Here is a 21007-nt window from a genome sequence, read left to right as displayed (position 1 = left end):
AAAAAAAATAAACCTTGTTAAAACTTCTGAGAGCGTGGATGAACCGTCCACTTGTTGGTTTTACGCTAACATCGCTAATGTGTCAATTAAAATATTCTGTATTTATCTGACCTTTTTTTTTTGTTATCAAAAATTGACAGTGTGCCTTGTAATGCAGTGTGGATGGATGTCGGCGTCTTGGTTCATCATCTTGAATTAAAATTTCTTCCTATTACGTTTGCGTTGTCATTTTCCTCCACATCTAATTGCTAGCAGGAGTCTATGTTTTTGTTTTACCGAAACTAGAATTACTTCCTGCTTCCGTGTTTAGGAGTCATGGGAAAAGTAGCCCGCCAGCTTCCAATAGCTTCTGTGACCGAGCAAAAAAGGTGAGATAATGGTGACTTTTTTTTACAGCCGTTGAGCTGTGACTTAAGATAGCATTTAGCTTCAGCCAAAGTAATAACACAACCACCGGTCGCCAGATCGACTAGCAATTTTCAAAAATGTCTTCATGTTCTGAGGATCCCCTCCTTAACTCGAAGCAAACGCCGCGGAGTTGCACGGCGAATAACAAACGGTGAGACACCGTACTACCCGATATTTCGTGTCCGGTCTGGAACTAGCATAATAGCGCTAAATCTGTCAAATAAACATACTGTAGAATTAGAATCAACTATTTAACTACTATTGTGCCTCATGTACGAAAGTGTTTTCAAATAGACCTGTTCATTGATATTGTACCTAATACAGTGCGCAAAATGGTTTGTAAAATGCGGTAATCACACATTGCATTTGTTTTATTCCATCTAAAATCCTTGTACTATTTCCATTGCTTTTCCAAAACTTTACATAAAATATTATTTTTCATTAACTTTTGAAGGACTTAGAAAATGTTCAATTTCCTTAACTTTTCCAGGTCTTTTATGACTGTGTATATGTAACTTGTCGCCAAATACATAGGCAAAAAACAACAACATATAAATATCATAACAATCTACCATACCAGAACATGAGGTGCGTTTGTGTCAACAACAAGGTAGCTGCTGCAAGAGCTTATTGTAATTTGGTTGCATTCATTGCGCGCAAAAAAACAAAGCGACTGTGTTTGTGTTGTCCATTGTAGTTCCTGTAGCTCTTGTAACCATGACAACCAAGCCACAAAAAAATCCCTATATATCACAGTCCTGTTTAGGCTGTCTACTTTCCCCCTTAGCATTGCTGTGCTCTTCCTGTGTCTCTTTTCAACAAGTCTTGTCAGCCCTGACCTGTTCCACAGGGCGCCGCCATAATTGCTGCATTGTACACCTTTTGTAGAGGCGCTGTTGATTCAGTCTCAACTAGTTTGCTGTCTAAAGAACGGCAACGTGATGTCAGCTCGGGCTGCTACAAATGTACTTTTTTTTTTTAAAGACAAACAAACACAAGGACAAGACCCAACCCTATCTTAGCTTACCATGCATATCACCACCCAAACTTTCCATTCCAGCAATTTTATAAACCTCTTCATTCTTAAAGTCCTCACAACCTTTGGTCAATTTTGTTCTCAATATTCTGCCCCAAATGACTGGGACATCTCACCTGCAAATGATAGCTGCCGTATTTTCTTCAACTTCACCATTCAAATGTCAAATAGCGTATTTCCACTGGAGTCCAGCGCCGCGCTGCTCGTCTCGCTGGCGGGTCAGCTCAGCCCAACCCACGCACGCACTGCGTTTCCACCTCCAATGTGCAGCTGGGCGGAAATAACGCATAACCGGCTGCGACACAATAGTCGAGCGGGAAAAAACACATAACCAAAACACCGAAGCCATGCAGGACGACGCTGCCCGGTATCGGTTGCTCATTCTGTTTTTTTGTGGTGCTTCAGATGTGGCGCTTTTTCAGAGCTCGCAACGCAAGGATGATCACCGCCGCGAAGAAAAGGACGATGTTTTATCGTCGGAAAGCCCTCGAGGCTATACACGCTAGCAGTGGGAGCGAAGAAGAATATGAACCAGAGCTCGCTCTGGCCCAACGTAGGCGTAGGGCCACAAGCAGCTCTGCACGGTCCACTTCCCAGACGGTCAGCTGTAATGGAAACACTCGCCAACACCGTGCTGGCTTCGCACGGTGCGGTGCTAGGCTCCAGTGGAAATACGCTAAAGGGTTTCTATTACTAAGCTTTTGAGACAATCAAGAGCTTGCAATCGAGCCGCCACTCAATCAGAGCTCAAGAAACCATTTCACCGTTTGTGACATTTTTGTGGAATTCCTGTACAGTCGAGCACGCCGATCTGCGGTTTTGTGGCTTTGTCTCTGCGTCTGCACGCTAGGTCAGGTGGAGTGTCGGGCGGCGGAGGGGACCGACGGGTAAGATTAAATGAATACAAACGCAAAAAGCGCGAGATGAGAAGAGACGAAAGAGCAAGCAGATGTTAACTGCCCAATGACAGCAGAAGGGTAATTGCAAACTGACTGGATTCTTCTGGAGCCGTCTGCGATGTGTGTGTGTGTGTGTCTGCGCTTGCGTGCATGTGAGTGCACAGTGTGGCCGCAGGCAGACACATGGGAGCCTGAGGAGTGGTGAATATTACAGAGGAGTGGACCACAGAGGGCCCAGGCCCATCGCCAACAGACAGGCCCCGCTCATAAATCCTCTCCACACTGACGCCTTTCTCCTCCATCTCTGTCTTTTCTCTCCTTCAACAGCTGTGTATGTGCGTGCGTGTGTGTCTGTTTTGTGTCATTTTCCGTGCCTTTGTATCCTTGGCAGGGGAAGAGCATTGTGGAATAATAGCAATCTATCTATAATATGTACAAATTGTACCTTCCAAATCAATGGATTTCTCTGAGCTCGTTGGGTAAACTGTCATTGTCTCTGCATTAAAACTACATGCAATAATCACACCTATACAAAAGATCAGATTTTTACAAGTGAGTGCAAAAGATTTAAAAATTATAAGTGTACAGATGGCTTACAAACAAAAGGAAAAAACCTGCCTTAATGAGAGTGGAAACAACAACTGCAGATGCTTCCATTCAGAATCGAGGTCTTTTTTTTCTTCTTCATGAAAACAATGTGAATCACATGCTGAAGTTTAGTCACAGTCCCCAGATCTCATTCCAATTGAAAAGCTCGTCACCATTGCCACCACTGAGACAGCAAATTTAGAGGGCTATATTTTGGGACATTGGCCTTCATCTCGTCAAAAGAGTTCCACATTGTTGTCGGAACACCAAGATGCATTCAAGTGGACGGAGGATTCTTGTGGTGGCTCAACACCTTAACGTGACACTCAATAAACTATTGTCGTCTTTCTTTGACATTCACAAACTCGCAAATGAAAAGCATCCAAAAAATTCCAAATTGGATCTAAAGATGATTGTACTATATTTAGCAAAACCTTAAACCAGGGGCCGACTGCATGCTGTGATAATCTCCTTCATCCGTGTTTGTGCTGTCACATTCAAACGTCGCTTATGCGTTAGTTATTCTACTGGACAGTTGATGAGATGGGGACGGACAAGAGACGCGAGGAAGCGGAGGACTATGACATGCAACGACGGTCCAAAGCTGCAAATTTCACAAGGCCAGACAATACCTTCCATCTGGAACTCTTCATTCATTTGTTCCATATTTTTGTCCGTCTCCTGAAAGCTTACCGATATGAACCACAGGTCACTGTACCATTAGAAACCATTTCACATTCGGGATAACCCATTTACATTCGTGAGAAAACAGAGTGACTCCCACATGTGGTTATTGTGGTGGTTCAATCGAAATGGCGACGCATGGGTGACGTCAATTCTGCTTCTTACTTTCGACCGTCAATAAAAGAAAAATTCATGGCACTCACCACACTAATAAAAGTAGCCAGTTTCCTACTCCCTCCAAATGTGTGCTGCTGTGTTGCATCGCCATGTTTGTTTACATCTGCTTATAAACAAGATTCCTTGCGAATAGAGCATGCGCAGAACACAAACCAATGATACGTTTAATCAAGGTATTCCGAGTGTGTTTATATGACCAAATATTCGGGTTGGAAAAGGGATAACCCAGGAGTCTTATTTGGGTTTTTAAAAAACTGAATATGAACATATTCGGGGTTGTGAGCGTGTTTCAAAGCCAATATTCGGGTTTTTGTTGGGTTATTGACTCCTTGTACACAGTCAGATAATTATATGCGTGTCAAGATAATGGGGGATGGGAGGTGATCTTGTGTGTTAAACTGCAGATTCAAATAGTGAGTCGATTTCACCATCCTATCTTGTATTTTACTTCACACACTCGACAGTGAGCTGAAAAAAAAGATGGTTAAAAAAAAAGCCAATGTGAGCAGGGCTTCAATCAAGCTATCGCAGTGTTTGTCCTTTCGTGTTATCCGAACCACAGGTATTTTGTCTGTGACGATTCAAATTATTCTTGATTGCTTGAGAAACAGGGTTTAAAAAAAATCTCTGGCACTTACATAGTCTTCCATACTCAAATAAGTTGGAAAGACATCCTGTTCTTGTTTCCATTGTTGACGATACTCACTGTCATTTCCAAGCAAACACGTGTTGGCTTGGGGACTGCACCAGACCAAAGGGTGGCTTGAAGTTCAAGTCGTGCTGCGCCAGACTTGGGAATGTAGAACTGAATTTGCCCTCAGCGGGGATAACACAGGGTTCTTCTTCTCTGTCTAAATTTACAATCCATTCAAAATCAATGCAGACGCCAAGTCACATCAGTTGATATCATATGTGGAAAGTACCAAGGCCTCCTCCATTAGATGAAAATAAATCTGAAATTGAGTCTAAATCAATCCACGTTTTGCTGAGGGCTCTTGATTGCACAAAGTCTTTGATAGTGACCTTTCATTTGTCACATGATGATCATATAAAACCGGTCGCTCTTTATTGGCCTCAATATCATGACATCTGGGCCATTACCGTAAATTTTAATCAGGTTTAACACAAAAAAATGGGCTCGTTGGTACAAATACGCAGCAGCATATGCGTGCGGTCTTTATCACAAAGAAGTCACAAAAAACACATGTTCCAAAGAGGAAAAGAGAAAAAAAGCTCGCTGGATTGCGAGGTCATTGTTATCATGACCAGATATACAGAAATGTAGCGCCACCTAGCGAGGTCTGAAATAGCGCCAAGTAGATGAGGTCACTGCAGTTTAACAGCGAGTGATTTTTCAGAATTGCCAGAGAAAATGCCCCAGCGGTGCAACTTGAGTGCACATCAGAGATGGCTGCAGTTCTCATCCATTCACCTCAACTTCCTGCCATTTCTCTCTCTCTAAACGAGGCAGAGATCTTTTGAGCTGGCGAAATGTGTTGTGAGCGTCAGAAATGAGATTGATTTTTATCAGAGAGCCTGTAATTACATTGCCGCTCTTGTCATCGATGCTACAACAGGCAGGATCCTTCCGTCTGTCTGTCCTGTAATATGCCAGCATTCACGCCACCTGCTTTCCTGCACGCCGCAAAGTCACATTCGCATCTCGCAATCTACATTGTTGCTTTTGATCATTATGTAATTATACATTTGCAATTCTCAACCTATCCTGCAGCCTTCAGGGTGCATTGCATCTTCAGATAAGATGACGGATGAAGCAAAGGTCAGATCGGTTCATGAAGCTTTTCAACAAGAAATTCCGGCAGGAAATAATAGAACAGAATACAAGGGGGTCCTCGGTTTATGATGGTACCGACAAATGACATTTCAGGATTACAAATGTCGCACGATCAACTAGTAACTAAGAATACTGTACGTCTTCACAATAAGGTACGCTCAGTTACCGCTGTCCTTGATATTTTTCATTTTATTGTTTTATATTTATTACATTTACTAATGTGTTAGTGAAGGCTAGTTATTGACTATAGCACTTCCATCTCTCCGCTGGTGACGAAGGCCGAATTTTCGGCAAGTGCTTCATAAGGCAAAAAAGACCCGAAAAAATACACAGACTGAGCACGGACTGAAGCAGGTTTTCGTCCATCTCTGCAGGTCAGTACAGACAGTCCTTCTCAGTCCGGGTATTTTTTGGAGGCTTCGCGTCATAAAGCACTCGCCGAAAATGTGGGCATCCATCAACAACGGGGCCAACAAAGAGAGGGAAGTGCCTACCTCTGGACTACGGCACATTCCAACGTAACATATTTGGTTTACTGAACCTAGACAAATATGTATGGATTTATACGTCCCAATAAGGTTAATTTGTCCACACTTGGCGGGCTTTGAAAATCACAATTCTCAATACTCCAGGGATTATGTCCAAAATCCAAACGTAGGCAATATTGATTTTGAATGAATTCCAAGCCAATAAGTTTGGAGTACATGTTCCTTGCCACTGCCCAATTTTGAGTCTCGGCATAATCTCTAAATGCCAGAAGAAATTGAGGTACTGGGTGTCAATAGTTAACATGGTACAGAGTTCTGTACATTGCACATTCAATCTCCATCCAGCCACTCAATGTAACCCTTGTAAAAATATACAGATTTGTTATTCAAAAATTTGAGGGATCTTGCACATGATGAGGAAAACATCGGCAGGTGTGCTTACTGCTCTTGTGGTGTAATCGATATGATCAACACAGCACATCATGCACATAAGGATATAGGCATTCATTGAAAATAGGACATTTCCTCGTGAACTAGATGGCTGTTGTAGTACTAAGACTGACCTGCTAGAAGCAGAATGGTGCCACAGGGCATCCGGACTGCAGGAAAATACAATAACGATGAAAGACTAGCAGTAGAAGAAGCTAGGCTAACTGTTATCTCATTTTTATTCAAACACTCAACACAACCAGTTACTGCTCTATTTGTATCTGGCAACAGCGCAAGCTTCAGGTCACTTTCTAATTAGCCATTTTTCCGTACTCAGTGTTGACTACAACCAAAATGCTTTGCAATAATAATAAGTTTTCGATTTCTTAAAGACAAGTTCTTTAGGTTAACAGCTTCAGCCTTTGTCAGAGCCGTCACCATTTATTGGCGTGACGAGTTTCAGGTTAAGTCCGGTTCACACGGCGGAAAATTTTGCCCAATTTCAGTCCCAAATCTTCCCTCCTGACAAACCTGAGGACACGCCGATTACCGGAAAGCCTCAAAAAGAAAATCTGAACAGATATTCCTGCTGTGTGTGGTGTGTTCAGACTCTTCTCGACTGCTCGGAAGGAAATTTGGGCCGCTCCGATCTCAAATCAGTGATATTCAACATCTGTTTTCCAAGCAGTTTGAGGAGGAAATATGACTCTGGACACACCCCACACCACAGGATAATGTTTTAGATACAGCCGACAATTACTATCTTTGATCAGAAGCAGGATAAACACTCAAAATTTGGCCCAATTAGCGATGTGTGTGTACCCTGCTTTTCCATCACAAGCAATGTCAGTGCAGTCGATGCTAAGGCTTGGATTCCAAAAAATACTAAGCACAGTTGGGAAAAAAGGCCCCATGGCTCTGCTTGTTCACCGGCCAGTGTGAGTGTCTGCCAGTTGGTCCACTCTCATGTTTGACATGGCGCGGGGGTGTGCCGCGGCCAACTCCATTGCAGCCGCCGGGCACCACGCGGGACATGTGACACGGCTCATTCCCGCGCGGCGAGAAGCCGACGCCACCAGCATGACAGAGGTCAAGTCCTCTTCCCCCGCGCCGGCGGGCATCGGCAACTCCCAATTAAAGCGCTGTGATTTACCCCCATCAACGGGGTCACAAGAGGGGACGCGCAGACACACGTAGTGGCGTTAGGAAGCCAGGCACACGGTCGAGGAAAGAACGAGGAAGCGAAAGACCAGGAAAAAGAGAAGGAGATGGGAGAGACAGAAGGAAAAGGCAGTATTAATATTCACAGACTCCCAGTGCTTCCTAAATATTTTATCACTTCCAGCTGTTTGATGTTAAGGAGACTCACCAGAGAGCCCAACACACACACACACACACACACACACACATGCAAGTAGACCTAAACTAATAAAAATGGATAAATGCATCACAAAGCCAAATGCAAGTAAATACAAACTTGCACAAAGAAAAACTCCGTCGAGACTCTTGAACGTACTTATGGACGCCTACAAGCGCACGTATGCATGTATGCGCGTTCACGAGCATAACAGACAAACATGCAGTGAGGACTGTCTTATTCGTTGAAAAGTCGTAACATGCAAAAATAAAAAAATCCATTTACAAAGATGGGCAGACACGCAAACTCTCACCATGACTGCATATCGATCACGATCCCGTCCTTCAGAAGTTTGATCATGTTTATTCATATATTTACAGCTTTTATTTATTTATTTGCGTATTCATTATTATTATTTTTTTTTGCGGGTGCTCAGTTCCACGGGGAGCGGCGGAGAGTATTCATCTTGTGATGAGAGGCGCAATTAATTCGCAGACCAATCCCTCGCACTCGCTGCCTCCATGGATCCTGTCTCGCCCGATCCGTCCGTCAGGCCAGTTCCTTGGCTGTCTCGCCACATCAGCCTGAATTCCTGTCCCCCTCTAACACCCCGTGTCAGCCGGGTTTTCCCATCTCACCCGGTCTTATTAAACGTCTCCTTCACTCCTTCTTTGTGACTTCCTGCTGCATGCACTCAACACACTGGCGAATAAGATGTTGGTGTTTGAAAATAATGTCTGACTCCCCACTTCCTATACTCTGCATTTAGCTAGGCTCTAAAAAAATACATTTGAAGATAATTAAATGAATTCTGAACGTTTCTTTCGAGTTGCATTTAAATGTGTACGGTGCAACGGCGGTGGTAAGTAAATAGTTGAGTCGGATCTCTCTCTGCTGATTAAAACCTCCGTTGTTTTTCCTTCCACCCTTTCAGCTAAAATACAATTTCTAAAAAATCCAGCAAAGATAATCTTCTTTTATATATATATATATATATATGAAATATATGAAGACTTCAATGATTAGCTGTAAGGAAAGAAGCACTTCTACAATACTTACATTTACATTGTGGATCACACATTGAAAATCAATAAGGTTATGTTGCTCAGAAATAGAATAGTTGCTGGAAATTGCCACTGGTAGAATACTCCCAAGGACTGTGTAGTGATTTGACCTCGACTACCTCAATAATCACGTGTCAGGTATCATTAGAAAAGTGAACAGGCTTATTACGCTCAAATCCTGTCGCGAAGAAGATCAGCTCAATAGGCACTCCTATGATTAAGGTTTGCAGTTAGATTTAGGGTTTTGAAGATCAGTTCATAAGAAACTTCCCTCTGAAAAGGGTTAGCTTTAGGGTCTGACATACATTTCACAAGACACATTGATGGATAGGGTTTGGTTTACAGTTTAGAGATAGGAATCCAGGTTGGGATATGAAGAATTTTGTTCTGGTTAGGCAGTCAGAGTTAGGGATTAGGGTTGGGGGTTTGAAGAAAATCGTTCATAAGACTCCCTTATGAACCAGGTTAGGTTTAGAGTGTTGACGATTGCTTCACAGGAACCCCTATGGATATAGGTTTCGAGGTCCTGGTTGAGATTTTGAAGATCAGTTCACAAGACACCTACATATATGGCTAGGATTTTAAAGAAGATTATGTTAAAACACACCCCTAGGTATAGGGTTCGGGGTCAGGTTGTGCTTTTGAAGAAATTCAGTTCACAAGATGTCCATCTAAATAAGGTTAAGGTTTCAGGGTGAGGGTCGGGGTCGGGGTTTTGAAGATTGGCTTAAAAGGCACCCTTGAGTATGGGGTTGGATTTAGGGTTAGGGTTTTGAAAAACATCAGTTCATCAGCAACCCCTAAAATTTATTTAATGTCAAGGAATAAACGGGGCTAATTGCTACGTAGGCTCTTGCCGCAAACAGGGACTGCTATTGTATTTTTGTCATCTGTCAGTGTTTTTCCTTTTGACATCAGCATGCAAAATGTAGTCCAAAAATGTCCTCTTGCGCCCACTCTTTTGTCTCCATGGTCCAGCAACCTCGGTATTAATTAGGCCTCAAATGAAACACAATAAACCAGACTAAAGCAGAGTAAAACAAACACAGAACGGCATGCTGTCAATCCATTTGCCTGTGGTTTGAACAGCTTCCAGTTGCTGCCTACACATTTTTGGGGGGCAATTATAACCTACAAGACAAATGAACCAACGTCATACATGTAATAATTTGATATAAGTTTCCCAGAAAAAACAAAACACAAAACTTTCAACTCGCAAAAATGACTTATCTGACTTGGTCGACTTTTTTTTCCCAGGCCTACTTTGAAATTTGAAGCCAGTTTTTTTTTCTTTAAGAAGAATTGCTCAATACCTGCCAAACTGTTCCTTGTTGTTGTAAGTGAGTTACAATGCTTGTGTCCTGAATTTTTGCTCGTAAGTCGAAGCCAAAACAAATCAGATGAGTGATTCTGAAAACTCATGGGTATGGTCTCTCTTTCCTCGAGGCACGCTGTATGACAGACTTTTGGAGACCCCCCTAAGGTAGGAATCCTGTCCGATTGTTACTTAATTAACCAGCTAATCGTTGGAACAAAGTGATCTCCCAGGAACGGAGCAAGTCGCTGACATTAATCCAGTGTACGCTGAGACTGATTGGGTGTTTTCATGTGTTGCGGCTAAGTTTGAGCCGCGTCCAACTTTTCCATCCGTTTTAAAATTTTCCCTTCCCTTCTTTTTTTTTTTAATGAAGCTGTATTTTTAGTGCTGTTGCCGCGGCCCCGTGGAAATTAATATGCAGTCTGAATGTGGCAGCATAATGTGGATGCAGTCTAACTTGCATGGCGCTCTTATTATTTCTCTCCATGTCTCTGGCTGTCTGTCTGTGCGCCTCTGATCCATCTACCCCCCGTGTTCCCTAGCTTGTTAATCAGCAGATTGTTAATGAAGGCCTTAGTTCAAAGACACCGAGCGAGCGAGCGAGCGAGAGAGAGGGAGGTGGCACAGTGCGCTAAGATAGGGAGGAGTTTTGGACCAACTGTCTGTTTGTCAAAACATGTCCGTCCGTCTGTCTCTCGGCCTGTCTTCTCCTCTGATGTAAGTCCCACAATGAGCTCCCCGCAAGGACCACAACATAGCATTTGCTCTTCGGGTTTCTCTTTCATGTTCCATTAAATGTGAGCGAGCAGACAGAGAAACAGCCATAATGGATGAGAGGGAGATTAATTACATGTTTCTATAACAGAGATTAATTAGTATTGTTTAAACATTGACAGTGCGAGTTAGATGTCAAACATTTTTGGTGGTGGCACGCGCTGGCTGTTTTGACTTTAATGGGAGTCCTCACATCTTTTTTGCGAGCGTTCGTCAACCCCGCTGGCATAGAAAATTGTTGTTTTGCTTCCTATCTTTTCATGTTTAGTCGTACCCGTGTTAAGCTTTGCAAGATTGAAATAATCTTCCTGACATTTATCGCCTTTTTTTTTTTGTGCGCATAGACAAACCGCATCTCATGTGAGACAGCATCACACAGAAACCTCTGAAAGTGGAAATGGTCAATTTAGAAGCACTCATGAGTCAAAGCCTTCCCCTCCCACTCGGCTTTAGTGGATTCCTCAACACAAAAAGGAAAGCACACAGAAAGGAGAAGAGAAAAAAAAATCTGACAGCGCGGCTGTGAAGAAGTCACACATCTGCCCTCAAAAATGTTACCACGGCCCCACTTTGAGTGGGTGACAGGAAAGGCAAGAGGGTGGAAGGCTCCCAAGAAAACCACATCCTGGCACCACGGGCTGACTTCACCCTTTTTAACGGCACCATATTTCCCCAAAATGTATCAGCCTGAGTGTGCGGAAGCCAAATGGCAGTGAAAACGTCTCTGATGAATCCAAGCAACAGATTTTCTTTTGAAGGAGGCGTTGTCTGTTACAATCGTTGCTACTCGAGTGATGGGAGGATCCGCAAATGTTCAAAAGAGCGGCAATAACTAAAAATAAACACAATAAACACAGAAATAACATTTGGGCTCTGACACACATACCGTACATGCGTGCGCTCATTGACTGCACGCCGTTTTTGGATGTCTCGGCCCTTCTCAGGAAGTCAAGCGAAAGCATGTGGGACGCTCAATCGACTTTGTTTGAACTGAGCCTTGGTCGGCCTGTGATGTGAGGCGACTGCGGTTGCTCCGAAAGTGTTCGCCAGAGAAGAATTTCTCACCGAGACGAATGACCCGGATGGATGGCAAGATAAGAGCATCGGGCGTCCTTTAATCGCACATCGACAGCAGACCGTAATTATTCTCTTCCTGTTTTCCATATTTGGCCATTTCTCATGCTTATAAACTATCAGAACCAGGTTAATATGGATTTTGATATGTAGGCTATGAGAGCAGAGGTGGACAAGTTAACCAAATCAATCATCATATCTGAACAATATTTGACGGTGTATGATAGTGCGAACTCTGCCATACACAAAAAAAAACTACAAACGTGCAGACTGCTTTACGACATACGTCCTTTCCCCAGTCGTTCCAGAGGGAAGTCACGTCAAACGTCTATGCGCAATTACTGTTATCATGCAGAAGCTACAAAACACCCTAAGAAACGAAGATTTTTGTCTGAGGCGACAATGATAATGATGATAAAAAGCCTACCTGGATGTGATTAAAATCACAGTACAGGATTTTCACTTGCTGGCGAGGCCGAAGACGGGGGATTCCCAAACGACGCTGCCTTTGCGGGGACTCGCCTCTTTTTAGAAGGTAGCTTTCCATGCTCGAATAAAAAACAATTATGCTAATGTTAGCTGTTGGAAAATTGCATGGTAGCAATAAATAGCAAACAGCTTGATAGTTCGCCTTTCCAGACTGACCCGACCAGCCACGCAACACTCAAAAGTTGTGTTCTTTCTTGTTTACGAATGCATCACGGGAAGGGAGGGAGGAGGGGAGCGCAATCGTTTGTGTGTGCAATAAAGAAGGTAAGATCACAACCACCGTCTGCTGTTAACATACTTGAGAAAAGTTACAGTGCTGTATCAAAAAAAAGAAGAGAAAATAGCCACTGGAAACAATGTTATTCAGTCCAACTGCGGACGCCTTGGACGTCCGGATTTCCCGATGATATGCGCTTGGCCTCATGGGAAATTTGGTTCTTTCGAGGGAAATTAAAGGGAAAACAATACCGCTTTTGTCCAAAGGTGCCGCCATAATCAACGAAAACCAAATGCTCATTTGTGCTACTTTAATCCAAAGTATGTGGGAAAAAAAGTTACGTTTTTAACCTGGATTTAAAAGCATTTACACTTGGTGCTGATTTTAATTATAATTATTATTCACTTATTCCATTTGTGTGCAGCATAACAGCTAACTGCAGCTTTACCATGTTTATTACAAACTCTGGGTTCCACTAGTTGGCCCAAGTCTGTAGATCTCAGAGCCCTGCTGGGTTTATATTTAATCAGCATTTCTTGAGTATATACAGGACCCAAACCATTTAGTGATTTATAGACCAATAAAAAGGCTACTGATTCTTATCAATAACTAATACAAAACATAGCAGGTACGAAAATTCCAGTTGATAGGAGATGTTCCAATAAGCATATGGACACGCTTGATTTAACCATGATTGAATTTTCATCGAGGAGGTCAATAGTGCCATTCACTTATGCCCGAACACGTTCAATGTAAAATTACAACCAATTTTTAGACTTCTCTAAATCTAGTACATACAACATTTCAGTGATTTAATTTTTTGTTTTTTTGCACGTTGCAATGACGGCTATGCATTGATCCAACAAATAGTAAATAATAAATAGCGGTAATTTGAACATTTTGTGTGCGACTCAAATTGTTCGTAAACATTGCCGTTCATAAGTTGAGGTTCCACTGTCCGTATTTCCATACCATGAATCAGCATGATCGTCAGTCACCCCAGTTGCTCCTGATGCTGCGTCATCAGCGGGTGAACAAGGTCAGAGTCAAAGCACTTTGACTACCATTAAGGTAGAAAAGCGCTATATAAACGAAAGCCCATTTAGCAAGAACTTTATAGATGTCAAACATTTGAAGTGTTTAGAGCTGAGGTCATAGGCAATGTCAGTGTTGAATTTCAACCACTCTTCCCACTTTCATACTCATCGTCTTTTGTCAGAGCTGCATGGATGTTTATTGTTCAGGTTATCTGACCCAAGGTGGATGAGGTAACAGGTCAGATCAGTACATTCCAACATTCTGTCAATCATAATCTCAAATTAGTTTGGTATTTGTTTTCTTTCTTCAGTGAAAATCTAAAGTATTTGTAGCACATGAGGTAGATAAAAGGCATCTTCACTGGAAATGTTCTAACAATCTTCAGACTTTCACAACTCAAAGTCTTATGTGATAGCAGGACATCAAGATATCAAATTTGAAATCAAACGCTCAAATGAAATAGATTACAAAATGACGTGAAAGTACATTTGGTGAACCGGTCCTGAGCTTTAAATTAATAGAATCCAACAGGGTATAAAATAAGATTCGCAAACATCCATAGTATTAATGATCTGATATTTTGAGTTGGCTGTCCCAAGATTTCCAAAAGTGAACTTTTCCCTCTGACGCGCATCTTTATTGTAACATGTTTCCAACCCTGCGCTAACGACTAACAACAAGATTGAAGTCCAAAGTCAAGCGTCATTCCGTCTACGCCGACAAACTTTTGGGCCGTCGATTTGCAGATGTATTTTCAAGTGAAAAAAAGATGCATGCTTGAACTCTCTGAAGATGGAGATGAGGGAAAAACCAAACACAGGGTGAATTTGCGTGCATGTGCGCATGTTTGTAACTTTGTGTGTGCGTGTGTGTGTGTGTGTGTGTTTGTGTATCCTTTCTCCAGCAGGACCCCAGATCAAAACCGCAAAGCCGCTCTCCCTCCCCATGACTCTCTTTTTCTGCCTCTCTCTCTCTGTCTTTCTCCACCCCCTCTCTCATTAAAAACTGCAGGCCCTAGCTTCTAATTAAATCCCACTTGAAAAGTCTTAAAGTCAGCCTCAGATTGATTCAATTTGCATTTCTGAACAGAGAACATCGCCTAAAAGGATTAATAAATTGGACGGGGAAAAAATGCCTTCTTTCTGCGCCACGCCGTCAGAGCTTGTGAGACAACATCCAAAGAGAAATATCCCCCCCCCCCTCCCACAAACGTCTACCCAACATATGCTCGCTCTCTCTCTTCCTATCGCATGTCCCTCCCAGGATGCCAGCAGAGATGGGGAGTGCACCAGGACTCGTTTTTGTGTGTGTCGTCCTCGTCTGCGCAACGCACGCTAGCGGTCCTCTGAGGCACAGTTGGGAGGGAACACACGCAATCTGACTCTCGCCGTGTGCGCACGCTCGTGTGTGCGTGCTAATGACGGCCTGAATGTGGATATTTGTGTCCGTGTGAATAAAGGAGGAGTTGGTGCGGGGGTGACTTTGTTAGAGTGTGCCAGAGTGCTGAAAGTGACAAGGAGGCGCGGTGGGAAAAGATTCTCGCCGTCCCGCCTGCGTGAGCAGAAACAGGCCGCGACGATGGAGCCCGGCCATTGGCGAGCGGACACCTTCGGCAACATGTTTGGAAGCCCAAAAACACGTTGCCAGCAAGCCCAGCCAGACTCAATTAGTGTGATAAAATGAAAAAGAGCAAGCAAGACATTCGGAACGGACCCAAAACTGAGGCTGCTGCCAAAAACAGAGGCTGCTCCCATGTACCAACTATTTGTAATGCCGCTTAACCTGTCTAGGGTCATTTGGAAAAGTGGAAGGGGCAAAAGGAAGGGCAGGCTGATACAGACTACATTTAGATTAGGGGTATGCCGAAAAAAATCGATTCTCATAAGAATCGCGGTTCTCATTAAGTACGATTCAGAATCGACTTTAAATGTCCCAAAATCTGTATTTTATACCATCTTGCCCTTGTTTGTGTGTGCCTTTACTGGGAATCCTGTTCATGTTGTACCCAATTTGGCCACTTAAGGGCAGTGTGGTACCGCGCGTTCTGATACACAGTTAAATTGTAGCCACATTAGAAAGTAGAAGGAAAAACGTTGAAGCCAATAAAAGGTGTTTTTTGCAGCGTAGGAAGAGCATATGCCGGTGAGTAATGTTAAGATGCGTTTTGTATGAATAGCCGTTCTTTTGAGTGATAAAAGTGCCGCTAGTAGCGCGCTAATTAGCATTAGCGAGGCAGACTGGAGTAGATCATGACGATTCTTTGCTCATCTATAAATTGAAACAGAAATCATTGTCAATCAAATCATTTTGAATCAAAAATCTATTCTGAATTGAATCGCAGACCCAAAAATTGGAATTGAATCGAATCGTGACATGCTGTTAATATTCGGGTTAAGGTCAAAATTTCCGTTTTCTGAAACATTCGGGATGACCTGTTTATATATGTGCGTGTACAGAGTTACTCCCGTGTTCAACTGGAATGTCCCAATTTAAACGGCAAAACATGGACAACTAACCATGATCGGCCGGACATATCGGCGTCAGACTTTTGACGAATCTGAAGGCCGATAAAGCTTGCCAACGTAGCAAATTTAGGGCTTTAGTCAGGAATTTTTAAGATGTTCACAGACAATTTTTACTTGTCGCAAAGACATTTTGAAAATATTCAGACAGTTTTTCACTGTCTGTGAAGATCTTGTGAAACCTTTAATGAACCCTGACAAATACACCAAATTAGCTACATTGGCATGCATTGTCGCCCAGTGAGATACAGGGAACGTTTATTTATGGATCTATTTAAATTTCCACTTTGTAAAAAATTATGCTGACACTTGGAACTTGCTACACTTTTTATTTTTTTTAAAAGAAAGAAAGAAAAAGAAAGAAAATTAAGATATGTTGACATTTTGGAAAACTACGGTAGAAGCTTTTAGGGAACTATTTACTTGCTTACTTTCTAATTTAGCCTAACACATGCTGATGACCCTGGAAGCTCCCTGCAATTTTTGTTATAATTTTTAAACAAAGCTGTCAATCCTTTATATGTTTAAAATTAAAAGAAAACGTTTTAGTTTTTTTTACGCTATTATTTTCTCTTTTACTACAAATGAATATCGGCTTGAAATATCGGTTATCGCCTCCATGAGTACTAATAATCGGAATCGGTATCGGCAGATAGCCATAGTCATGACTCAATAAAAGACATGACATTCATGTCACTCACCACACTAATAAAGCAGTCAGTTTCCTCCTCCCTCCAGAAGTGTGGTTCTGTCTTGCGTCCGAGTTTCTCCATGTTTTGTTTATTTCCGCATGCTCGCCAGACAGCGTGCATACAAGTACTTTGTGTGCTCAAAAGACCAAGATAGAGCATGCGCAGAACGCAAACAAATGTTCCGTTGAATGGAGGTAAGTCGATCGCGTTTATCTGGCCAAATATTCGAGTTCGAAAAGGGGTAACCCAGGGGTCATATTCGGGGTTTTGCGCATTTTTGATTCAAGGTATGTCATTCGTCAGCTGTACCCGCCCCCTCCCCAGTCGATGAATATAATTAATATTCAAGTTTTGAAAGAGTTATTGACTGCATGTAGAGCCACAATACAATTAGTGTTTTTCTTTTTGTTTGCATTCTTTGGCAAATTTTAAATACAACGTTGTCGACACGCCTCTGTGCCACATCATGGACTGGGTTCACACTGCTGGTCATTTGTAAGTATCTGATTTTTTTTGTTTTCATGCAAAGGGAACATTACAATTCCGCTTTGTATGTAGATATTATTACGATATGTAACTAATGTGACTGCAGTCATGGTGATCAGGTGGCGCGCATATCTCAGTCATCAAAAGGAGACATACATGACAATTGTTCGACAAAACAGATGTCATGAAAAGCTTTTCCATATAACAGTCGGTGGAGTACGTGTGCAAAAATAAAAAATTAAAAAACGTACAGGGAGAACATGCAAACACCACACAGGAAAATCCGAAGACCAGACCTACACGGACGGTGCTAGCCCAGATTCTCACATGAATTTACCCCATTGTCATTTATGGGAATTACGTAAAAATTCAGACGACAATTTTCAGCATTTAGAAGGAACTGATAGCAATGTTGCTTCTACTTCCAGTCTGAGATTTGTTTTAAAATGTTTGCATATTGAGTTTAAAAACTACAAAATACATTTTCATTTAAAGTCTGGTTTTAACAGCTCTATATACACATTCACCTTCAGTGAATTAAATATTTGTCTTGTGTAAAAGTTTTAGATTTCAGTAGCCAATAGTTCATGAATTTGAACCTGAAGAAATCCACTCAGGCAATGGAACACATGCAAACTGCGCTTTACCGCCTCCTACAGGACTGGAGTAAAAAAAAAAAGAAGAGTCGACAACATAACCGTTTGAAAGTTTCACAGTTGTGCTCAATCACTCATTGATCTTGGCTTAAAAAATCACAAAGGGTATGCACTCCCTCAATGATCTTGTTTACATTTGTAATGATGTCGTTGGGTTCACTAAGAGAAAATTTGCAAATCCAAGGTCGTTTGAAAAAACATTTTCATGTGACTTTGTTACGCAGAGAAACATTTTTTTTGTTATAAAAATCCCTCATAATAAATAACAAAAGCGTTTGCTTGTGACATTTCCATCCATAACTGCAGTTTTGCTTTAAGTGCAACTTGTGGAGTTCGATACCTTGAGTCCTGAACGGGAGAGTTCCAGGCGGTCGCGTCCCGCTGACAAAGCGATGCAAGCTGGCGCGTGGAAACATGCGGCTGTGAAAGCAAAAACACATTTTAGCCAAAACTCCAAAGGGATCGTACGTCCAAACGTCTTCACACTCGATACTGCACTTCTTTGGGTCGCCAGAAATGCACCCGCCAAGTGTGAAGTAAAAACAGAAGGACACGCAAACACTCGGAGCCCCTTGAACAATGTCTGAAAAAGTCGCCACTTTTCCGCCGTTTTCCTTTGTTGCGCTGACACTGAATGTAGGGATCCGTTTTTCACAGTTGGATGTACAGTAATCCCTCATTCCTTCCATTTGACTCCGTTCATCATACTCGTTTATATTTCAGACCGTCCCTGTAATAAATGAAATCTGCAAAGTACCGACCAAATACTTCAGTGTATTATCAATTACTGTGTGTATTTTTATTATTTTTTCTTGTTGCATTTGTTCAATAAAGCATCAGCGGCTGCTCCAATCCTCCCGCTATAAACCACCTGTTAAGGATTACAATTTGTTTGAATGTGTGGTGGTAAGCTATATTCAATTAGCTATTCAAAATGTGAATCGCTGGTGAATGGCGCCGCAGATGTGACGGCCAATCGAAAATGACGTTGTATCAAATGTACTTTCACAACAAAGGTACAAGTGAGATTCAGCTAACCTATGCCATGGCTAGGCCGTAAGTGGTGCCTTGAGATACGAGTTGAATTTGTTCTTAGGCCACTTGTATCTCAAATCTTTTGCCAACCAAACTAATGGAAATGCCCTTAATCCATTCCAGACTCTCCTAAAAAACTAATAGCACTCTACAATATACTTTATAAAAAATATATATATACTGTAGTGTAATGACATCACATTAAATATAATTATAAATAATTCACCTGTGGATAAAATAGTTAAGCATGCAAAGTTTGTCGCAAAATGCATATGAACATACAACAAATATGACATTTCTGGGTATGACGTGACATTTATCCAGCCCTAAAAATGATTTAGATTTGAAAAAATATATATACTTCTGAAAATCTGCAGTCAAAGAATATTTTGTTCAGAGCCACAAAGATGGGAATTGTGTCCATGTCCCAATATTTATGGATCTGAATGTGAGAATTGAAAAGTGAAAGGTCATTTGTCAAAATGTGTATTTTGATGGACTGAACAATCGAAGCTGTGGCCCAGCACTCGCCCAAAGTCAGCCTCGGTAAACTCCGGCGGCCTTGATTAGCGCTATAGAAAACAGATGATTATGAAATGATCCTGTTAAATTCTCAGGAAAGCGCCCAACATTGAGAGACTCGTTCACACCACTAGCTTTCAAAAGCACCTTTGCAAGACTTATAGAAGCATAATATATCTTGAAAGCGCGCGCTTCATAAAAGAAATGGCCGCTAAGCAAGGCCCATTGTCCACACAGTTAATTGGCTCTAATGAACTTGTATGGCAGCTATAATGGAGTTGGGTGCCAGCAGCTCTATGGTTTATGCCTTATTAATAAAGAACTAAGATCACATGGACTTACTGAGAGACAAGCACACAATAACACTGGAGGGGAACTTGACAATGAGCCACTCTCAAAGACAAAATCAACTTGAAAAAAGAAAAGCCAGCGAGAGAAAAGGACGGCATAAATATTATATAATGAAAGAGGACGATCATTATTAGGATTTAACGAGTGATTTGAAATGACAGAACAATGTGCCGTGATGGATCATGTGGGTCCTCAGAGGATAGCATGATGATGATGATGATGATAATGAGGGGAGAGGAGGGAAGGACAGGAGTGAGAATGAAACTTAATTTAAACAACACTGACCCCTTGTGGGCAATGCTAGAATGCAAGCACGCTCAGGTCTGAGCATGAAGTGCACTGCAGCTTGCATTCATGCATTCATGCATTCATGCATGCATGCACATTTCTCCCACTCATGTGCACCATGATAAGAAGGTCAGATTTTAAGACGAGTGTGGTGTGTGCATGTCCACGAGGAGCGACTGTGTGAGCGCTCTAATAACGGTCTCCCGGTGGACTGGGGGGGGTTCCTTTGACACGATGAAGGCCGACAGGCGTGAAACAGGTCCAATCAGGCGCGTGGGCGCTGCCAATTAACCCTTTTCACCGTGTGAAACCAAACATAATTGCCTGGGCTGCAAGGAGGGGAGGATGAGGGTGCCACGGGGCCACGGCCTGACCCGCGTAGGACGAAGCGGCATTAGTGGCACTGCCAGGTGACCGTTATGCACACAAGCCGAGTGCTGGGCCTGGAGGTGTTCTGTCCAAATCACATAGCAACGTTTGCCACACGGGCCTTAATTGACATGGCAGCTATTTTCCCACACCTACAACCAAAATAAACTGAAATAAAAAAAAAGTTTTCTACTTCAGCCCCCATAGTGAGTATTTAAGAAATTGACTTTATTTTGGACTTTAATATGAAT

At 42.3% G+C, this 21007-nt stretch overlaps 1 long non-coding RNA gene across 1 annotated transcript in view; it reads right to left on the bottom strand.

Annotated features, from left to right (window-relative positions):
• The window catches only part of LOC147173000 (uncharacterized), a 78939-nt gene that overhangs the window by 55865 nt on the left and 2067 nt on the right, over nt 1-21007 (bottom strand). Inside the window, exons 2-3 of the long non-coding RNA XR_015095341.1 lie at nt 18532-18611; nt 12519-12639 (exon numbers count right to left, since the gene is read on the bottom strand). This is a non-coding gene — a long non-coding RNA (uncharacterized LOC147173000). The remainder of the gene's footprint in view (nt 1-12518; nt 12640-18531; nt 18612-21007) is intronic.

Source organism: Leptonotus elevatus, chromosome 6 (genome assembly GCF_054856555.1).
Source record: "Leptonotus elevatus isolate MCC_2025b chromosome 6, RoL_Lele_1.0, whole genome shotgun sequence".
NCBI classification, from domain to species: domain Eukaryota; kingdom Metazoa; phylum Chordata; class Actinopteri; order Syngnathiformes; family Syngnathidae; genus Leptonotus; species Leptonotus elevatus.
This window is presented reverse-complemented; position numbering and strand designations above follow the sequence as displayed.